Genomic DNA, 21,015 nt, shown 5'->3' on the forward strand with positions numbered 1-21,015 from the left:
GTAGATAAGGATTAATGTTAACACTGAAATTGCTTGGGAATTACTTAGTTTGTTGATATATCATGAAATCAATTCAGTGATGTAATAGCTTTTGTTATTACTACTTGAAATACTGTGTTACCTTCCTTGGGGCTCACTATAATGAGACATAAGCATGTCTTAAATGATTTTTTTTTTTTTTCTTTTCATGGTGTAGATTTGCACTAATGATGGTTGGAAATAAATATCTATTTTATAACACAGTTCTCTGTAAACAATCAGGCTAGAAAAATGTTTTCCAGTGACAGCAGCTTTTCCTGGCTACTTTTGTATCAACATTTGGCATTATCTAATTGCTCAGTTCAGTGCATTCTTGAATCATTTTCAGGAAAAAAAAAACCTTCATAGGACTTAGATTTTGAGAGCAGGCAAAGATTCTTTCTGTACTTTTTTCTAAATCGTTAATGTTCTGTTTCTTTCTGCATGAACAGAAACTTCTTTGAAGGAATTTATACCTTCATGGGGAGTGGAACACTTTGGTTATGAGGAGTTTTTCCTGCTAGTACTTTCTAAGTGTGTTCTGGGTGTGGGCATGCGTCTCTTCTGAGCAGTCCTCGGCATCGTGCTTAGCTTTGGATGTCTGCACCATGCTTCAGAGCTATTATTACAGCTCATTTAAACAGACGCAAGGTAGTTTGAAACAAATTAATTTGGGTTCTAGTAGCAGGGCTGCTGCAGGGCTAAGGTTTCACTGGCAGAATATCTAGCCAGAGCTGGTGATTCTGTGCATTTCACTTTGATGTTTTTATGGCTATGGCTCACCTACAGTAGCTGCTTTAGAGGTAGGTCAGGTAGGTCCTTGCATGCTGCAATCATAGCTGCCTTGTCACTGAAGATTGTGTCCCCTCTTTGCTGCATTTTAAACTAGAGAATTTCAATCAAATTTCAGGGGATGAAAGTTGAGAAGAGCAGCTTTGTAAGACAGGTCTTCGGTCTGTTCATAAATGGACAAAAAATGGAATTTTACTTCACTGGTAGCCGCCATATCACAGCCAGGCAAGGTGCCACCAATTGGCATCTGTCTCCAGATTCCTCATATTGACATGAGTCATTCAGAGCTGATAAAAACATTAGGTCTAGTCATAACTTGCTCCAGTAAAGGTTCACAATAGCTTCAAGAGACTATCTCAGTCTCCGTCATTTTTCTGAGCTGAGGCTGTCAGTTTGACAGTTGGGGTTTTCTGCACACTATCTGTTTTACTGGCTCGCTAGCTGGCAAGCAGCTTGGGGTGAAGTCTTCGTTTCACTCATATTGCTGGATGCTTTACTGTTGACCTCAGTGCTCCTTTTCTTCCCTGCCCCCCCCCCCCCCTCCCCCATATGCCACTGAATTAACATATATTTCAAATAGAGATCAGATCTGTAAACACTGCCGGGGTGGCCATTACTGCTTTAGCCTGTGAGGTGTTGGAGGTGATTGATGACATTGTTACTGGCCCTTACCAGGAGATCAGGGGAAGTGGATGGGCCTCAGTCTCTAACACTGCTGCTCCCTCATACTGCTACCTGTTTACTGCAAAAGACAGAAGTCTCCTTTCAACCATTCTGCTTCATGTTTTAGCCTCTCTCCTGCTGCCAAGAATATTTTTACTCTGCGTCAAGAGAAAATGAATTCATGCCTTCAGGATTTGTACTCTTTGCTCTGTGCTATATGATAGCAACCCAGTGAGATGTGCAAGTGGAAACTGCATTAATGATTGATAAAAGCTGAAAGCTGTTTAATTTTTTTTCCTGTTTAATGACTATCAATAATTTAATGCATTTGCTGTATGTTTTTAAGAAATAACACCCATATTACAGGCTTAGGTTTAATAGGCTAAATGATTCAAGCTTCAAAAAATACAGATTTCCTACACGAAGTGTATCCTCTTTTTAATTAAGAATAAGACAGAAAAGTACGAAATCACGCTTGTAAGATGGAGATGGCTCTTGCGAAAGAAATGGCTCTGCCTGCCCCCCTTCCTACCCCTCTTATCCTTTGGGCTGTTGTCATATCAGCACACGGCCCAACAACAGTGGCATGCAAGAGCCCACGCTACCAGCCCAGCAGGGAGCCCAGGAGGATGCTGCTCTCCAGGACATGGCCATGTGCCCGACTTTCCTGTCCCTTATGTCCCAGGTCCCACGTCGCACAACTGCACTGTTATTTTAACTGGTTTATCAGCATCCTGTCACCTAAGTCAGTTGGGGAAGTCTGAGGAATGTGGCTTTTAGAGGAATAATTGCTTCCTTCTAGGTCTAGCTTAAAAGGGAGAAATAAATGTTTTGGGAAATGATTCCCCCCAACCCCAGTTTCATGGAGAGGGACCAAATTTTTCAAGTGGTGAGCATCTTCCATTTTGTTTGGATGCACTGGATTTGGTCCTCAAGGCTTTTGTATTTAAATATGGGATATAAAATCTTACTCATTCTAGGTATGTACCTTTTTTGGTGGTTGAAAGAAAATTAAATCTTTTTCTCATTATTGGTGGTCGTTGCAGTTGGACTGGTAAGTAAATGTCATACATCGGTTGGTATATTTTAATAAGCATGTTATCTAAATGCATGCATATGAATAGTGCTTCTGTAAACTTAGGTTTTCACATGGACAAATGTCATTCTGGGAAGAGCTTTTTTCAGGATCCAAAGCAAGCAGATGAGGAAATACAGATAGGTCTAACATTCAAGCTGCAGAAGAGAATTGTGTAAACATGTCTAAATAAAGATTTAGAAATATAATACATTTTTGCATTTGAATTAAAGGTGGTTCAAATTAATAAAAATCATGCTTCTGTTTAGGAACACTGTTTCATGTAAGTACAGTCATTTATTTAGACAGCTACTGATGAGTAAATCCCAAGAGTTCACTAAGACCTGAGCAAATTAAAGGAAAGTTTATTTAGAATTGTGTTTTGATTCAATCTTACCATGTTTTTATCCTTCGTCTGTGCTTCTGCAACACTATTTTGATCAACTTTTTCTTGGCTATTTTTAATAGATGCTTGAGAAGAGCTTCCTGTCTTTGGGCAAGTAGAGTTCTGGGAAAATAGTATTTATGTGTGAAGAAGCTTGTTTCCTCACAAATACCTCCAGTACAGGTATTTGTGGAGGAGTGCTTACGCTGTTCTGTGTATACAGACACATATACATGTGCACACACATTTACACATGGATAATAGGCACATGCTTTTAGTTCATACTAAATTAAGTGAGAATTTGCTGATTTCTAACTTGTTCTCTTTATGTTGCGGTAGGCAAACAGTAGGTTGTATGCAAGTTTCATTTCCTACTGACTCTGTCCCAACTGTAGATATTAAAAAATAGATTGGAGAAGGAACCTGCTGCAGGGGAAGGGGAGGTTCCTGGCCTCAAAACATCGGGTTTGGCATCCTGTGCTGAGAGTTAAGGGAGGGTGCCCAAAATACCTGGGAGGTGCCACAGTCATTAATGGCAGAGAGACTTCAGACTAATACATTTTCATAAGGTATGTGAGAGGTACTGCTGGTGCTGTTCTAAGAAACATTTTAACTACAGGTTTTACAAGAGTGTATATGGAAAAAGGTTTTGGGTTTTGATTTTTTTTTTTTTTTTTCAGTTTCATCGTGATGATTAAGAGTAGGTATTTTAATATTTTTTTTCTTAACTTGCTTGTTTGTTTGTTTACGATGAGAAATTGAGATTATTTCTTCCCTCAATAGACATTCATGGAATAGTTATCTTATTACGTCTCCTAGATCAAGAGGTTGAAAAATAAACAGGAAAAAAAAAATAATCGTATTTTACTATGATACAAACTTGACCTATTTCTATTAGTGCATACTGAGCATGCATATAATTCACCTGAAGGAAGGTAGCTGTTTGTTAAACATAGATTAAAGAACCTTGAGAACGCTTCTTTCTGCCTTCCTCCCCCCCCTCATAAATTGTGTGAGGTGGTGATGATGTACTTCCCTCCTTCCTCCTCTTAAAACACTGCTTTGCCGTATGTTATGAACACAGTTTGGGGAGGGGGCTGTTGCATACAGCAGCACTCTGATCTAATTCCTCTCTCTAGTTCTTGGTGTAATGGAAGGAATAAACATCGTAGAGCTAGAAAATCCAATCAGCTAGAAAGTCTTCCAGGTTGGTTGTGTGTAGCGGAGGCTCCCTTTAGCAGAGTAGTTCCCCAAAGGGATGAGGGGGGGCTCCTGGTAAGGGTCAGGCAGAATAAGGGGAGCACGCTTTTTGCCAGTCGTGCAGTGCAGACTGGAATTGAGGGGAGTTACTTTCCCAAAACCCTTTTCTTTTCTGAACTTAAAAAGTCTCTGGATCAGTTAAATTAAGAACTAGATCCTGGCAAATGTCATGCGAGATCTTTGCATTTAACTGTGAGAAGTGGGTTAGATTTGGGTAACTCCTGGAAAAAACACTGCATTTTCACTGTGCAGCAGGAGAAATAAATCTGGCACTGATCATTCAGAAAGAACGGTTAATTTTTAGTCAAGATCACATTTCAGAATCCTTTATGCAGATTTCAGTCTTCAGCTCAAGTACTGTTCAGAATCAGCATGCATAGTGTGAGATTTAATGAAAACCCCGCTCTAACTGGTAGAATCAAGGATTATATTTATTAAGCATGGTATAGGAAAGCAACTCAGCTAAATCCACTGCAGAAGTTGACTCACGCACCATCTGAGGGTGTTTGTCTTAACATATGCCTCTTCGTTTATCTAATGTTGATGTCAGGGTTTTGATACAGTGTTTCCCAGTTTTCTGTTTGTTTCCTTCCTGCAGTTGCTGTATACCCAAAACATTTTGACATTTCTCATACACAAATTATCTCTGACCCTGCCAGAAATTTAATCAAGTCTTTTGGTATTGTAAGTCACTTTGCTAGGTTTCTCCACTTCGAATTTGACTTTTGGGTAATGCATTATTTCACTTTATTTTTTTTTTTTTTTGCCTGAGGATTTGAGAACAGAGCAATCTCACCTTCTTTGGGGCAAGTGATGTTGAGTCAAAGCTACATCCCTAAGTGGTACTCATGACAGATTTCTGTCTCCTTGAGAATGTTGTTAAAAAACTTTTTTTTTTTTTTTTTTTTTGCACTTAGCCTTCTTTTTTGCCACCTCTTGATTTTATGTTTGATTAAAAATATGCTTCCTCCAAATTTTGTGTATCTGCTTTAATTTATTTCTCCTACCAGTAAGAGGATGAAAGTGTAAAATTTTTAAGCCCTTAAAATGTAACCAGTATGTCAATTCTAAGCAAACTTTACCTGACATATGTGGGGGGTTTCTCCTAGCAAGGAGAAAAATGCTGTCTTAAAGCATCCTTTTGATTTGATAATGAAAAAGAAAAGCAAGTGATGCATTTGATTTAGGGATACAGAACTAGTGTGTGGTGGTGGGGGGGGATACAATTTCTTTTTTCCCCTTGTATTTTGCAACCTGGTCTGTGCTGAACTGCTCAGTTAGTATTGATTAGCACATAGCCTCAGGATGTACACATGTCAGGAGCAATTCACTGAGGGTCATTTCTTCCCCACAATGAGGGCTGTAGCACGGTTTCCCTCTTTTTAAAAAGTGTAACAATTTGAGTATTACAGGTGTTGGCTTAAGTTGCTGTGCATCAATTAGTACAAGAGGGCTGAAATCTGACAGAAAGCAGAAATGCGACCGAGGGGTGTAGGACATTGAGAAAGTGAAATTAAATGGTGTGGGCAAGTTTGCCTTTAGGGAGGAGCTTGGAGGCAGGTTTTTGAGCAGGTCCATTTTTGTGTCAGGATTCATTCTTTTGCATTGTAAGATTGTTGCTAGCCCAATTCATGGGTGTAGGTAACAAGGCAGAAGAGGTTTTGAATCACTGATCTCGTTCTTTCTCTCCTTAGTGCCCATTTTCTGTGTGTTGTCTTCTGTGATCTTTATTTAGTTTTTCATTGTTTATTTACACTGCCACTGTTACTTCATGAATTCTTTAAATCATTGCCTATCTAGAGGGGAATCTGGACAGAATTATTCTTTCAGCTTTAAGTCCTGCTGACAGGAGGAGAGGAGAGCTTTTTTCCCCTAGAGAAATGCAGGAACTGTGGCCATTTAGAACTGGACAGACATGGCTGGCTTTGAGGAAGACGCTGTGATGGGAGTGCTGCCTTTTATGTTGTTTCCTATCTGTTGGGGCCCCTTGTATAAGACCTCTTTTGGGAGACTAGGATCCATATGTAGTTGCATGCTGTTAGCAGATAGGATAATTATCTCTTTGGCAGATGATAGAGGTGTGTGGGGAAATGTAAGGTAGCGTAGACATTTTTCCTTAGTTTGAGAGCTTCCATTCAGATTTTCCATGTTGCATAAAAGGGTAGAATTTTCTATATGAATATAAGCCAATAAAATGTGATGGAGAACAGACTGGATGTGTTAACCTTCGTTCATTCCCCATGGAAAACCTTGATTGCCATTTCCTCAAATATGTTAATGTCTTGCATGCACCCTTTAAAATAATTTTCCACTTGATTTTCCTGCCTTTCATCAGAGGCAGGTACTGGAGGTAGGGAGAGGCCCATTAAAACTGGGTGTCTGTAAGTTTCTTTGAATTCATGTTAGGAGTAGAGCAGAGAGAGAGATATGGTCTGAGGTGAGGGATTATGGTTTTATGGGAGTGAAGCTGGATTTCTAAATGGTATGTTTAGTCATAGAAAGGCTTTTTGTAACCCTTTCCCTTCAAACTGATACTTAATATTTTTTTTCTCTTACTGTTACTGAAAGATTCAATATAGCTGGAATAGGTTGTCTTAAGAAAATAGATTGTCTTAAGAAAAAGAGTAGTTGTCTTAAAGAAATAGAAGTTATGATTAGTTGCATATACTTCATAATTCTAGGTATGATCCTTGCAGGGAAGAGTGCATAAGCACTTGTATGTCAGTGTATACCTGTATGTTCAGTATGCATGTTGGAATTTGCCTTTTGCCAACTATTTTTATAGTAAATGTGGCTCATTTGAATCTTTACAGAAGTGGGTGTGAGCTTGGCTGAAGCGTATTTACTTAATAGAATGAGTGCTCAAGAATATTTTTGAATGGGACTTTATCCCGTTCTAACATGAATCCATCTCTGTTTTTCTTAGTAGTAGGTGACTTGACCTTTGTATTCCATATTTTGATAAGGTGATGATAGAAGGAGAAAATACAGGACAGCTCCAGTGGGTAATTTGGAACTGGAGGAGAGGCACAGTAGCTCTTCCAAGGAGTTGTAATCTGTAGCCTCTTCAAAAAGCATGAGAGCTAATATTTACTTGTTTCTTTTTATCCCACCTCTTAGGAAATACTGGTGTGCTGAAGAGGAAAACTCCCTGCCTTTTTTTTTTTTTTTTTTTTTTTTTTTCCCCTTCCCCCTCCTCTTCTTCTTGCCTGAATTAGAAGCTCTAGGAATGTGCTAATTGGCGGCGGCCTCTTCAGAAAGGTAAGAGGTAATTGTTATCTACTTTTCGAGGTGTCTTGCCTGCTCAGCTCCTTCTGGTATGGAGGGTGATGTTAGGAGAAGCTTGTCTACATAGAGTTTAGACAAGTCTTCTGGTTAATGTGGATCGCTCTTCTAACAGTACGATGCAAACAGAAGCTTCGTGTCCTTCTTTCTCTACTTCTGTGTGCAGGATACAGTCCCCTGGGAAAAACTAGAAGACAAGATACACTTTAAATGCTTGCAGAGAAGAAAAATTATATAACCGTTGTATTGCAGACTGATTAACTAAATCTTTATCTAAATATGAGCTTAGACGAAAAGACTGGAGAAGCGAAGTTGAAGAATCATGTCTCAAAAAGTGCTTCTTTTATTATTATCATACATGTACATCTAATCAGATAAATACAGATTTTAGGTTGTTTAATTGTTTTGTTTTAAAACCTGATTGTCTTCTCTGGGGTCCTTCGTGGTTTCATGGCTGGTTGTACCACTGACAGACAAGATAGGAACCAGCTGGAACCCCAGCTCTGACTCTGAACGGTGTGTTTTGTGAAGAGCTGGAAACAGATGGTGATTCTTCACCTCCAGACTTTTTTTAGTTTTGGGCAGAAGTGCAAAATGTGGTGGGTGAGAGTTCAAATGTAGTGCCTTTTTTGTGATGCTTCTAAGCAATTAAATTTTCTACTTACCTGGTGATGTGATCCACATGTAATCCATGTTTGTCTTTCCACTTTAAGATGTTCAATTTATGTGTCAGGATATATAAAGTACAAAAAATTAGAGCTGTGATTCATAGTATCCTGAGCTGCATGAGTAGACTCAAGTCAGTTGCTAGACAAATTGTTTATTTATGTTAGTACCAAAACTCAATATTTAGGCTTGTATTTGCTTAGGAACTGGCTGCAGTGCTTTGAGATGTCATTTTCCCTTCCATCTCTGTGATAAATGTTAACGCTTCTTGTAGTGGAGGCAGTATCTTCTGTCTAGACCTCAGCCATTCCAGTTTACAGTTGATGTCTTAACTTAAACCAGCTCTGAGAAGGGGTTTGTGCTAACTTGCTAAGATGTGAATTGGGAGACCAATATGTGATACAAATTTTTCTGCCAGATTTGCTCTGTGGTGCTAACCTTTGTGAAGGGTTTGGGAAGACAGTGCTATGCAATAATGTCTTAAATCACCCCAGTGAGGTTTGTCAGAGTTCATTTGTCAGACCTCTCAGACTGACTAAGTACACTAACTTATCAAGGATAAGCTGCAGACAGGTAATGTGCCTTGGGATGTTCTCTTTCTCATTCTCCATCTCATTCTTGATGGTGCAGAGGCAAGCTAAGTCTTTATTGAACGGCCGCTACCTGCTGCCTGGCTACCTTCTGCAATAAAGCTAATGACCTAATGGGCAAATGTTTCTTGGAGACCTTCAGATGAAGCAGAGACAAGGAGTAACATACAGACCAGCTAAAGGGTTCTCAAGGAGTTTGCAATTTCCCCAGGGCTCCTTCTGTGTAATTACCTGTCTATCTCTTTGTCTCCTATCTTTTAATGCAGGAGGAGTGTCAGACTCCAGGCCGCTAATCTTCGTTACTATGGAAAGGCTGGTTACACTCCTCCTCTTGCACTTCAAAAATGGCAATTGCTGGTCCCCAGCTGGTTCTCTGAATCTGACTCAAAAATGGATGATAGCTTTTCTCCTTGGTGCCAGACTAAATAATGCAGCTGCCTGTGCTGTTGCAGGCAGGCATTGCCTTGGCTGCTGACGCTGTGGCGTGCTGAGCAGCCCGCAAAAGCTGCCTTGTGGCCTCTGAACTTGTTTTCACTCAGACAAGCGAAGGCTCTGTAAAATTCCTCTGAAACACAGAATTTTGGGGCACACTGAGATGTGGGAGGCTTGGCTGAACTGCAGGTGTGGAGGAAAGCTGCTATTAAGATTCGTAGCTCCAGCTGAGCTTCTGTACAGTTTCTGAATGCCATCAAACTCCCTGGGTTGAGGGCTGAGGAGAGCATGGCTGCTTTGCAGGATTGTGGGCATCAGTTGTTGTTATTGTCTTTCTCCCAGTACGTGTCTTACACAGTGATGTGCAGTGGAGACAAGTGCCTCTGCTCAATTCATAGGGTCAACTGAGAGGCTGTGCACAGCGCATTGCCATTTCCCTCTGGCTGGACACATCTGTTTGTCTGTCTCGCATGGTACTGGAAATTTGGAGGGGATTCCCTGCCTGCTGCTCCCCTCCTCCTTCCCCTGCACGTGCTGCCTGAGTTGCAGCATGTCAGATGGATCGTCCCTGCGAAGCTGTGGTTTGGGAATGGCTCCAGCACAAACACCTTGTCTCTGCGCGTCATTGCGTCCTTGTGAGGAGAGGGAAGCTGTCCCCATGTTGGGCAGAGTCCCTTCCCAGCTGCTGAAGTGACTTAGGTGCCCAGGAGATGGATGTTGCTAAACCCCTTTATGGTACCTTTGTAAAACATGGTTTAACTGTCTGCAAATATATGGTATTTAAGCAGCAGAGTCCGTATTATCAAATGCAGTCATGCAGACTGTATTCCTCAGGGTGAAAAGCTTTGGGAGGAGAGGCTGGATATGATACTGAAATTTGAGAACCAAAGCAAAAGGAAATTCTTGCCCATGTGTTGGACTGGAGCAGGTTCAGGAAAGGTGGGAGCTGAGAAGTATTATACCCCTTCCCAGATTGGAAATGTTGATGAAGGGGGAGAGGCAGGGCAGGGACAAGGCAACAAAAGATCAGGCTGGCTAGTGGCCCGCAGTTTGCTGTGTTTTTTTGCTGCCTTTAATGATGTGCTTTCCTTCCTCTAAGTAAATTTGGGCAAAGATAAGTTGAGATTTTTTTTTTTTTTGTTCCTTGAAAGAGCAACCATATCTCCATCCAGATTGTTTCAGAAGTTGTGCCTTTTATCAGTGAATCTAGAATGATGATTTTGCACTGATTTTTTTTAAAGAATATTTATTCCCCTCATTATTTCCCCCTGTTTGCCTCTTATTTATATCAACCTGAACCATCTCCAAAGGAAAGGTGATACTGCTGCTAGCTAACACTTCAGGTGGGTGACACTGTGTGTGTTGAGCAGCGTGCCTGCAATAACTTACCTGTCAGTGGGGAGCTTACCCTGTTTGTTTGTATTTCTCTTTTCATATATAAATCAAGTTCATAGCTCTTGAGCATTTGTAGAGCATTTCAACATGGTATTTGTTTCAAGTCTTTGACTTCTTTTCCTTCTTAAATCCTTTGAGATAAGTTTGGGGTTAGGATTTCTCATTCAGTGACTGCATTCAGTAAAATGAAGTGTCTGTCAAAGCTATATTGCATCTTTCAAGAGGATGACAGGTTCTTCCAGAGTCCTCAGTTTGCAAAACCTTAACTGTCTCCCAGTTTAATTCAGGACTTTACCACTGCTTAAGGCCTTTAGGTACTTAATTAACTTTATGTTAACAATGAGCCTGTGCTCTCTTGTTTTTTAATGAAACCTTTGATATTTTTCTGATTTTCATTTCATGAAGGTTACATGTTTTAATTTTTTATTCTGATATGGAGAAGATTTAAATCTCAAAAACTTTATTGGAGGAGAAGAACAATTTCCATCCCAGCAGTACATTTTCCAGGTCATTTGTATGTTTAGGATCTGTTTACTATGTAGTGTGTTTTTTAAAAAAAAATTAAAAATCAGAAAGCTGGGTGCTTATTTCGTACCTCCACAAAAATGCTTTTAAACATCTTTGCTTTAAATGCACAGAAAGTGAAGCATTCAGAGCTAACTTGTTCTTAAAGCACCTCTTTCATATGCAAGGTCTAAGAAATATTAAGAAGCAGAATAAAAATCTGGCATATCTATGCACAAGAAACTGGGTTAAAATGGTAGTAAGAGCTGTGATTTTGAATTTTCTTACCCTTTTAGTTGTTTGGGTCAGCCTTTTTTTGAGGGCAGACTTCACCAGTCCCAAGAAGTGCGTAGGGTTGTGGGGAGAGGTGGTGAAAAGGCTGCAAGGGCTTGCCTCAGGGCAGCTCTAACTCTGTGGAGGGCTAGAAGTGTTCCTCGCTGCCCCCCCCATTTAGTGTAGCTATGGCAATGACCATTTGTTGTTGCTGTTGAAAACCCTTCGGTTCTTTAGTGTTAGCAGAGCTAGCTCTGAGTCGCTTGGCTTTTCTCCAGTTTCAGCAGTTATGGTCTGCCTGCGTCAGTGGTCCTTAATGCAGTGGAGTCCTTGGTACTCCTCATGGTCATCATGTTTGAGGTGTACAGACCTACTTCTGAATATAAAACTGAGTTTGCTGATTTAGGAGTAAGTCCTGCATGGAGTGGCATATTCCCTTGTGCCGGGGCCTCCTCTCCTTCCCTGCTCTGCCACCCTGACAAACTGCAGTTGAGTCACTGGTCACCTCCTCTTTGCGTCCACTCCCAGGGGTTGAAGGGATGCTTCTGGAGGCCAGATGTCTGCCCACCATCACCCCTTGTGTGTAAGTAATTGCCCTGAGCATTGCAGTGGCTTTGTATGCTCTCCCGAGATTTTCAGGCCTGCTAGGAGGAGCTCTGGCTGGAGTGACTTGCAGTGCTGGCTGCAGAGTGCTGAGGGTACAGATAGTCTGCAGGAAGGCGTTTTTGGAAAGAGCATGTGGTGCTAATCTGTAATTAGTGGCTGAGAGGAACAAAGTATAACACATGAGTATTAGTGTAGGTAGCAGGTTTTGGTATTTTGCTTTTGCTTATATTACCTGTCAGTCCCTCAAAAAGAAAGCTGGAAGGTCCAAATCAAATTTGAATGTTGTTGTTGAAGTTAGTAATAGAAAAAGACCTGTTTCGTTGCCTGATTTCCTTACAACTGATGACTACTCTCTTCTGCTAGAAAATAACCCATGTGGGTGCATCCTCCTCCATCCTTCAGCTATGCAAAGATGCCTGTAAATTCCCGTGTGTTTCAACAGTTTGCCCATTCAAAAACCAACCAACCAAACAAAAAACTCAAAACCAGACCAGCAGAAGTTCTCTTCTGTAAACCAAGTATTTTAAAGTATGAACCCAAAACCATGAATTGATGTTTCAAACCCATGTTTTCCAGTTTTCTTTGTCTCTTTTCTAATGTTTCTGGTATGCACGGTTTAAGGTTTAGAAAATGTAGTGCTGCCTGGGGTGTTGGGAGGTCTGGGTGCTACTTACAGCTCAGGTGGTGGTGTCAGGGATCATTCATCCTGTCTCATTCCTTTTGGGCTTATCCCATGGGAATACTTCTGTTCAATTTGCACAGACATTATAGTAGAGAGTTGTGCTAACATCTTGTCAGCTGAAGTACAGAAGATATTTGATCCTGCAGGAAGCGTTGTATTATAAAGAAATTTTGTCTAGAAAATTCTGTGCAGATTTGAACTGGCTGGGTAAATTTACACTGGGAAGAGCTTGGTAACATGTGGCCTGAAACATTTTGATCTGGTGCTGATGGCCTTAAAAGCCAGATGAAGTGCATCGGTGACTCATGGTCACTTACTGCCCTGCTGCGTGATGTAAACCAGATCTTCCTTTGGTGCCTTCCCACATACAGCCTTGTCTGGCTGGACCATGAATTTCAAGCTTGTGCTTAAGTCAGTGGTTCACAACCTGAACACTCTCTTCTTTCGAAAGAGACCTCTTAAATTGCTTGTACCATTAATTGCTTGTAACAAAGTTTCCAGTCGTTTCTGTAACATTGTATTTACAGTTCACCTTGATTGAACACGAATGTGGACCTAAATGTTAGGCTGACCCAGGGACTTTTATTTCCCCTTCCCCTCACCTTCATCTCCACTCCTCCCCCAAACTATGAATTTGTTACTATTTTAGGCCTAATGATCTTTCTGTCCCCTCTGTGGGAATTGTTGCAAAAGAATGGATGCTTAACTTTTCAAAGAAAAAGGGAAGGTAGGTGGGGGTGTTTGGCTTTTTTTTGTTGTTGTTTTCTTTTGTTTGGGGTTTTTGTTGTTGTTGTTTGTTTGGGGGTTGGGGGGGGGGAGTTTGGGTTGTTTTTGGCTGGTTGGGTTTTTTTACTTCTGCAACACCTTTGGGTATTTGTGACATTCATAAAATCAATTGAATAGAGGTGAAAATTGGGTATATGAAGCAAAGTACTGTTTGCCAGTAAAATGAGCAGCAATGATATATTTCAGTCTTCAGATGGTTGGCTAAAGAACGGTAACATACGTTTTTTGCTGCTAGAAATTGAGATTTTGGCGGTAATATGCAACTGTGAAATCTGTAGGCATATACTGTAGCAGAAGCTGTCTTTATTCATATACAGCACATGGTATTTGGCTTGGGAGAAAGTTCTTCGCTCTCTAAGAAAGTCAGGTTTTTGATGAAACTGACTGCTGTTTCTGCTTCATATTTAAAATTACTTTATTCTGGAAAGACAAATGAGTTTTATGTATTAATGGTACTATTATTTTCCCCCTGTTTCCAGCAACTCAGTGTATTTCCCTGGCTCTTTCTTCTTTCCATGCTGTTTCTTTCCAAGCTTGTGATCGTGATTACAGTGAGAAGTAGATGATATCCATCTGTATATTCCAGCAGGGAAATTGAGCCTTGGATGAGTTTTGGACTGTGGGACCTTTCCTTCCTCACCTCTCTCTATGAAAGCATTTGTGGTATGCTTAAAGGGTACTGGGGGTGTCAATCTGACTGACCTAATAAGACACTGTTGTTGTAGGGAGAATGGGGAATAAAAGGAAAAGGATGTGGAAGTATGCAAGCGGTGGTTCACTGGTGTCACATTAATAGAATCCTCAAATCAAGTGCTCATTCATTTTAACCAGAGGTTAATTAGTCAGAGTGAGTAGATAAAATGATAAGCTGCTTTTAATGAAGTGAAGCGGCTTTATTAGCAGTAAGCAAAATGCAAAATATTTGGTCTCTGGCACATGTGGTTTTCATAGGGACTGTGATTTGCCACCAGCTTTGGAGTGCACTAGCCTTTTTCTTGCTGCACTCTGCAGGCTGTGCTCTCTGTTTCATTGTATGGCCAATTCAGAATGCAGGAGATCGGATCAAATCAAAAGCAGGTATAACATTTTACAAACAGAAGAAGAAATGTTCCTTACAGACTTTTCTCTATGCCAGAGACTAGCATTTGCTGACTTTCATGCTTCGGATGCTATTATTTTTCTTTGGAGATAGCAGGCTTTATGCTTACACAGCAAACAAGCAAACAAAACCCCTGTGTGAATTTACAAGAGTGACGCTGTTTGAAAGGCAGCAGGATGATACTGCCTGGTAACTGCTAACATAGGCTGAAACCAATCACTAGTTATCTACCAATTTGCAACTTGGGAACAGAAATGCACCAGGGAGGTGCTACCTGTGCATATGTTTAGGTGGAGGGCCAAAACCAACATGTCACTAGCTACTAAACTGGAGCAGACTTGCTTACTCTTCTTCAAATGATCTGCCCTCAGCAGTGCATCTACACAGTGTTGCGGTGTTCCCCAGTGTCTCTCTTGAGAAGAAAGCTGTAAAATCCATTGGATTTGCTATGATGTGCATGGCAGTAATAGGAAATACCTACAAAGTCATAGATTAAGTGAATGACAAAAAGAACATGCATGTATAAAGAGGGAAGCTTTGTAGAATGGTGAAATCATTTACTCTGGGCTAAATTAATGTAAACATCCACATTCAGGCTTGAAATTAACTTCAGTTATGACTGTTTATAAACATCCTTTTTGAAGTAAACTCAAATTTGTTTATAAACATCATCTCACAGCAAACTCCTTACAAAGTAGTGATGTGATAAGGTTACTGTAGTTCTGTGAACTGGAGAAGTTGTGCTGGTAGATGAATGTGATTTGAGAATAGGATGCTGGCAAGTAAATTGTCTTCCCCCCACCAGCCTTTCCTTAAAAGACTGTGCTTCCCACCGCCATTCAAGTGTAAATCCCTTTGCAACAAAGGGGAGGCTGGCAGCTCCACCGGTTCAAGAGTATAAGTGATCTCGCATGCTTCAGTTGAAAGGTTGAATCCCTGAAATGGAGAATGCTGCTATAGAGGGAAACTCTCAAAAGGCTGGTGAGAATGGGGGGGTGTGTGAAGCTGCTGAGATCCTTGAAAGCCAACTGGCAGTTTTTGTCTTTACCATAAAATGGCCTAGAGACGAGCTTGACAAAGGGAGAGCTGCTGTTCAGGTGAGGTTGCAATCACCAGCTCTAGGAGCTGGATTTTACTTGCCGTCCTCTTTGGGAACACGGAATGCTCTACTTGCCAGCACTGTCTGCGGTGCCAATATTTTGTCTACAGTATGCATTGAGTCCCTCTTAGTTTTCCTGTTTGGATTTTTCTTTCTAACAACTTTGTGTTGCAAGTCTCAAAGCTTCAGACTTGTAACTTCTCTGTATGCAAGACAGAGTGCAAAATCTTGGACGTTGTCTTTATATTGAAAGGATGAGGTTAATCTAGCACCTTCTAAAAACCTTGTAAATATTTGACTGACTACTCAGCAACACAGCTGAACTGGTTGAGTTAATACTTAATGTGAGAGTGGTCCTGAAGTGCGTGGCTTAGGTGATGGGCCAAGGGTCAGAGGGTGAGTAGAAGTTGCCCATGAAGACATCTGTGCTCCCTGCTCCCTGTCCTCCAGGACCGCCACCCCTCGGGATCTGCAGGCAGGAGGAGGTGTGAGATAGCTGTGTTCACTTCGGGCACAGTCAGTGGGGTGTGTTCAGGTGGCAGTGAAATTGGTTTGGGCTGTCCTGCCCGACTTCCTCGGCACTGATGCTTTTGCCGGTCTAGCAACAGTGTGGTAATCTCTGACTTTCAAGTGTAGGTGAGCATCTGAGGTTCTCTACAACTACATTTGGATTTGGAAGAAGGGGTTTTTTATGCATATATAAAAATGACAAAGCTAGGTAGTTGTCAGTAACTGGTCACTGGGGAGGAGCAGCCTCGTCAGCAAAAAATCTGGACCTGTATGTTAGAAATGTAAGAAGTTGTAGGTTTTGATGCCTGTCATACCTTGATCATTTAAAAGTACCTCCTTGTATTGTATCACTGCAGTGTTCTGAGTTGAAATGCTTTCCAGCCTTGGAAAGTTAGCACAAAGATTACATGGGAAAATGTTTGCAGCTTTAGGAATAAGTGGAATAAAAATCTTGTTCTTTGTTTTATGTGAACTAATCAGTGCAAGACAGCTTTTGCTTTTCTGATGTAAAGATTGCTCGTTCATAGTTGTACCACTTCAGTCCTTCCAAATGGCAAGAGTCACTTAATAGTCACTTAAATGCCAGTGCAAATGGGAGAAGATCGTTTCGGGGAACCTCAGTATTATAATAGAGCTGAAGCATCATTTAAAAAAAAAAGTACTTATTTTTAAGTAGCTACTGATTGTTTAGATGTCATGACTGTACCATATAATACATGTGCTCAATACTGCTGTTGGCTGAGGATCCCAGAAATCTATGAGTCTGATTTAGAGAAAAGCATAACATAATCCAGTAATTTCATAACAAAGTAGCACTGCCCCACCTACTTCTCCATGAGATGGAAATGAGCAAAACTTTGATTACTGAAAAATTAACTGGTTACGTAGCATTAAAAAACTGTAGCCCTTTCTATAGCTATGGGTTTTTTAACTACTGTTTTTTTAAAAAATTAGTTTGTTAATTTCTGGCAATAGTATTGTAGGAACTATACTTAGAGTATTTACCCAATCTAGATAGCTACAGAGGCTTTAAAAATACCCACAGCCAATTTCCAGAGGAACTGCTTGCCAGTAATGGCATTGGTAGATTCAGGGAGGAAGAAAAAAACCCTCATAGATGAAAGAACAAAGCATGTAGCTGTCTCCAGAGCAAATACAGCGGATGATTAATGTAGCTGAATGGTGTAATTGAGAGTGATGGTATTTAGTCATGTGACATTGTGCTGTTTTTTTTGTTTCTGCTCAAATTTTTTTGGCTCTTGGGGTTCCCTCAGTGTCTTACTCTAGGTCTGGCATAGAAGACTATGCATCAGTGGTTAGGACTTAAATTTAAGATGTTTAATACAGCCTTTCACAAGTCTCCAAATTCTTGGTTAAAAAGAAATGAACATAGTTGCTTGCAAAATCCAGTTTTGATATCTCCCTCTGTCCTACTTCCCCTTTAGTATAAGGAATCTGAAAAAGGGTATTTTCTTTCAGACATCATTGGTCCCCCTACACTTAGTCCACCTTAATTAACTGTAGCCACTTTATACCATACATCAATAAATTGGGAGCAAGTATCTTTTAATTATTTGTGAAGTAATTTTGAGTTAGTGTGACACCTGCCTAATAACTGATTTCTAAGGAGTAAGTCTTTGCATATGGTTAGTATTTCAGATATAAATCCAAAACTAAGCAAGTGCTACTGAAATAGTAGTGGGTGATGTGTGGCTGAATTTGGTGGTTTATCTTGATTTTTTGAAACAATTCCTCATGCAAAATGTATATGTTTTTGAGTTGGTGGGTTTTTTTGTTTGTTTGTTTTCTTCTTTTACTTTGTGTATGGGTTTTTTTGTTTGGCTGGGTTTTTTTTTGTTTTGTTTTGGGTTTTTTTATGTGCTGTTAAATTATTTTACCTTCTTAGAGTTTGGTAGATTCCTTTTTCTTGTCAATAGACAAAAAAAGTGTTTTTCTGCAGGTACTTTGATTCCTGAAGATCAGTTCTGAAAATAAAATATTATTGTACTTTATCTCATTTGACAAAATTGTCTCAGGAGAAAATGAGTGTTCAGGAAGGCACTTGTGTTAGAAAAAGTCTGTTCCACCTCCCATCCTAGTAAGGAGGTTTGCCTTCAAGCTAGGGACCTCCTTGGGAAGGGTTCAGTACATTTGTCTCCCATGCTCCTAATCCAAACACGCCGTAATGGAAGACACTAGAGATGATAAGGTTTGAGAAAATGGCGTGTCATCCTGATGCTGTGTGACCTGTGATCAGAACAACTCAAACATAATTTCTACACCTTCTTTATGAGCTTTGTTAGTGGGCATTGAGCATAGTCCCAGCTGGCAGGTGTTAGTTTAGGTCTTTTTATTGCAGGACAGAGTGCTGGAAAAGAATATAATTCTTTACAGCCTATTACCAGATGGGGAATTGAGATCTAGGCAGTGGTTCTTCTGAAGGACCACAGCTTATCATGAGCTCAACCTAGATTCAAGCAAAGTCTAGCATTTGCTTCCTGAAAGTGTTCAGCAGATGCCACTGTAAAATGAAAGAGTCTACTGGGCCACTACAAATGTCAACCCTGTATTTCTAGCTGAACACATGGATGCACAGAAAAGCAAAGTTATTTCCCTGCAGTCCCCTGGCAAGTAAATGACATAGCTGGGAATAGAACAGAGATTTCCTGATGTCCACTCTCCTCTTATAATTACCAAACAGCGCTTTCTTCTTTTTCATTGTAAACATGAATCAAGCCAAATGGAATGCACAATTAGCTTTTTTTTCCAGCAAAGCTGAGGGGGGAAGAGGGAAGGAGGAGGGGACTGGAGCAATGAAAGGGGAGGAGAAAGTCATTCAGGGACAACTGTACCTGCTGGGGGCACAATTTAATAACCGTGAGGAGTGGAAGGAGCAGCCTGTGCTGCAGATGCATTGTTATCTGCAGAGTCCCCGATCTGGGAGAGTGCTGCAAAAGGTTTAATGCAAATCCGAGACCTCTGCCATTGTGTGAGACAGATTAGGGCTCATTTGCATTCTTTCTCCTATAATAATTACCTAGCAAGGAGTGCCTGTTACCATTAGCTTCATTCTGTTTGCCTGTGATAACACCATCAGCAATCTCTTCTCCACGGATTATGGACACTGTGAGGGAGGGCAGTGGGCCAAAAAAATAATAATAATAATAAAAAAAATCTGTTGGAGAGAGTAGTAGAAAAATGTGAATACTGAAAAATTAAAATGCAGATAATTGTAGTAATAACCATTAAATACAGCTGGAGAAATACTGTGAGCAGAAGAGTAAAAGTCACTATAAATCCATAATATTGATGAGGTATATGGTTTCAAATATCAGTTTAGAAAAGCCAGCACTGGATTTTAACTGAGCTTTATCTATGGTGCTTCAGTACTTTTGTTCTGTTTTCGGAATTGGCTTGAAATGTTCTAAAATTAGCACAAATAGAGATCGGTGTTATCGAGCTATGAATATTAACAATCTAAAAATGATGTGATGCATCAGAAATTCAGGTAAAATTCAGCAAACTTAGTGCAACTTTGGGTCCTGGAACTCAAGCAAAACAATTTCCCTGAGTTAAAAATAAAAGCAGATATTTGGGGGTTTTCTGTGGTTTTGTTTGTTTGTTTTTTAAGATGGGAGGAGTTGAACAGAAGGAAAGGAATGCACCTAAATGTGGAAGTCTGAGGGTGCTAATGTCAGCTCTTCACTCTGCACCCTAATTGCATATAGAAAGAGCATGATATCCTTGTGATCAACAGTTGCTGTTCTTGCCGTTTGCTCTCTTTCCCTTGGTTTTTGCCCTCTGCATCCTGCCAAAGGAGCGGCTGGGGTCACTCCACAAGAGGCAGAGAGCCCCGAGGCCCTGGTCCAGCTCTGGTTCCTTGTGGCAGCCCAGCTCTGGCAGCCCCAGCCATGAGCCCCCACCGCAGCAGCGGATTGCGGCTGCTGGGGATAGAGCTGATAACCCACTCTGGGGCCTCGTTGTGTGTGACACCACAGAAGGTCCTCTTTGGGTCCCGCTCATGCAGGATCGGGGGGACTTTGTTTGGAAGACGCAAACGTGCCCAGTACTCCCCGTGTACATCAGCATCAGGGAGGGAGCAGCGTGTGCCTGGGCAACCCTCGTTTTAGTGCAAATCCCCTCGCCAATATTTTTCCAGTGAGGTAATTCCATCTTTCACAGTGGTGGGGTGGGGAAGCAGGAAGGCAAATCAAAGCAACCCTGCTGTTAATCTGCAAGTAGCCATCTTAAATGTATTTCAGTGTATGTAAGCTTATTTCTCATCTGGCGCAGGCTGTCAAAATGATGTCACATAGTTGTGTGGTTTTGGGTGGTTTTTGTGTTTAAAGTGATTTTTGAGGTCATGCTATGGTATTCACCTTGTCATCAACGTGGAAGCAGCAGAATGCCAGGGATGCTGCCTGAAAAGTTGGTCATGGCTCTGCGGGGGGAGAGTGGTGTGGGGTTGCAAGGGGCTGTGTTGGTGAGATGCTGGGCAGCCAGTGAACTACTAGGAAAAAGCTTTGGTTGCTGTGGCTGGCACCATTTCCGGCTGTTAAGGATTTGGGAGGGCACTGTTGCCTCTAAAACTTGATACAACTCTTCCAAGTTTACTGATCCTCTCATGTGTGAGCATACTTACTACACAACCAAGTTGTCTGGCGTTTTCTCCTTGCTGTTGGATTTACCTTTCACAAACAAAGGTTCCTTTTTTTTTTTTTTTTTTTTTTCTTTCCCCCTTTCTGCATCAAGATAGGAATACTTTGTTTTTTTTTTCAATGAGAAAACAAGGGATAGTTATTTCTCTGTGAAATCCTAAACAGTTGAAATACAAAGCTAGGAAGGTGCCTTTCATTATGCATACTCACCCTGCCCATCTTTTCTGTCAGTGGGCT

The 21,015-nt window shown here is 40.8% G+C and overlaps 1 protein-coding gene across 6 annotated transcripts in view; it reads left to right on the forward strand.

The window, feature by feature from the left end:
• ZMIZ1 (zinc finger MIZ-type containing 1) overlaps positions 1 to 21,015 on the forward strand; it is a 359,077-nt gene that overhangs the window by 43,841 nt on the left and 294,221 nt on the right. For all 6 annotated transcript variants that reach the window (XM_042792940.1, XM_042792963.1, XM_042792956.1 and 3 more), the window contains exon 2: positions 7,314 to 7,454. The gene's annotated coding sequence lies outside the window, so the exon portion shown is untranslated. The remainder of the gene's footprint in view (positions 1 to 7,313; positions 7,455 to 21,015) is intronic.

Source organism: Tyto alba, unplaced genomic scaffold, assembly GCF_018691265.1.
Source record: "Tyto alba isolate M040663 unplaced genomic scaffold, T.alba_DEE_v4.0 Super-Scaffold_1, whole genome shotgun sequence".
In the NCBI taxonomy this organism is placed as follows: Eukaryota; Metazoa; Chordata; class Aves; order Strigiformes; family Tytonidae; genus Tyto; species Tyto alba.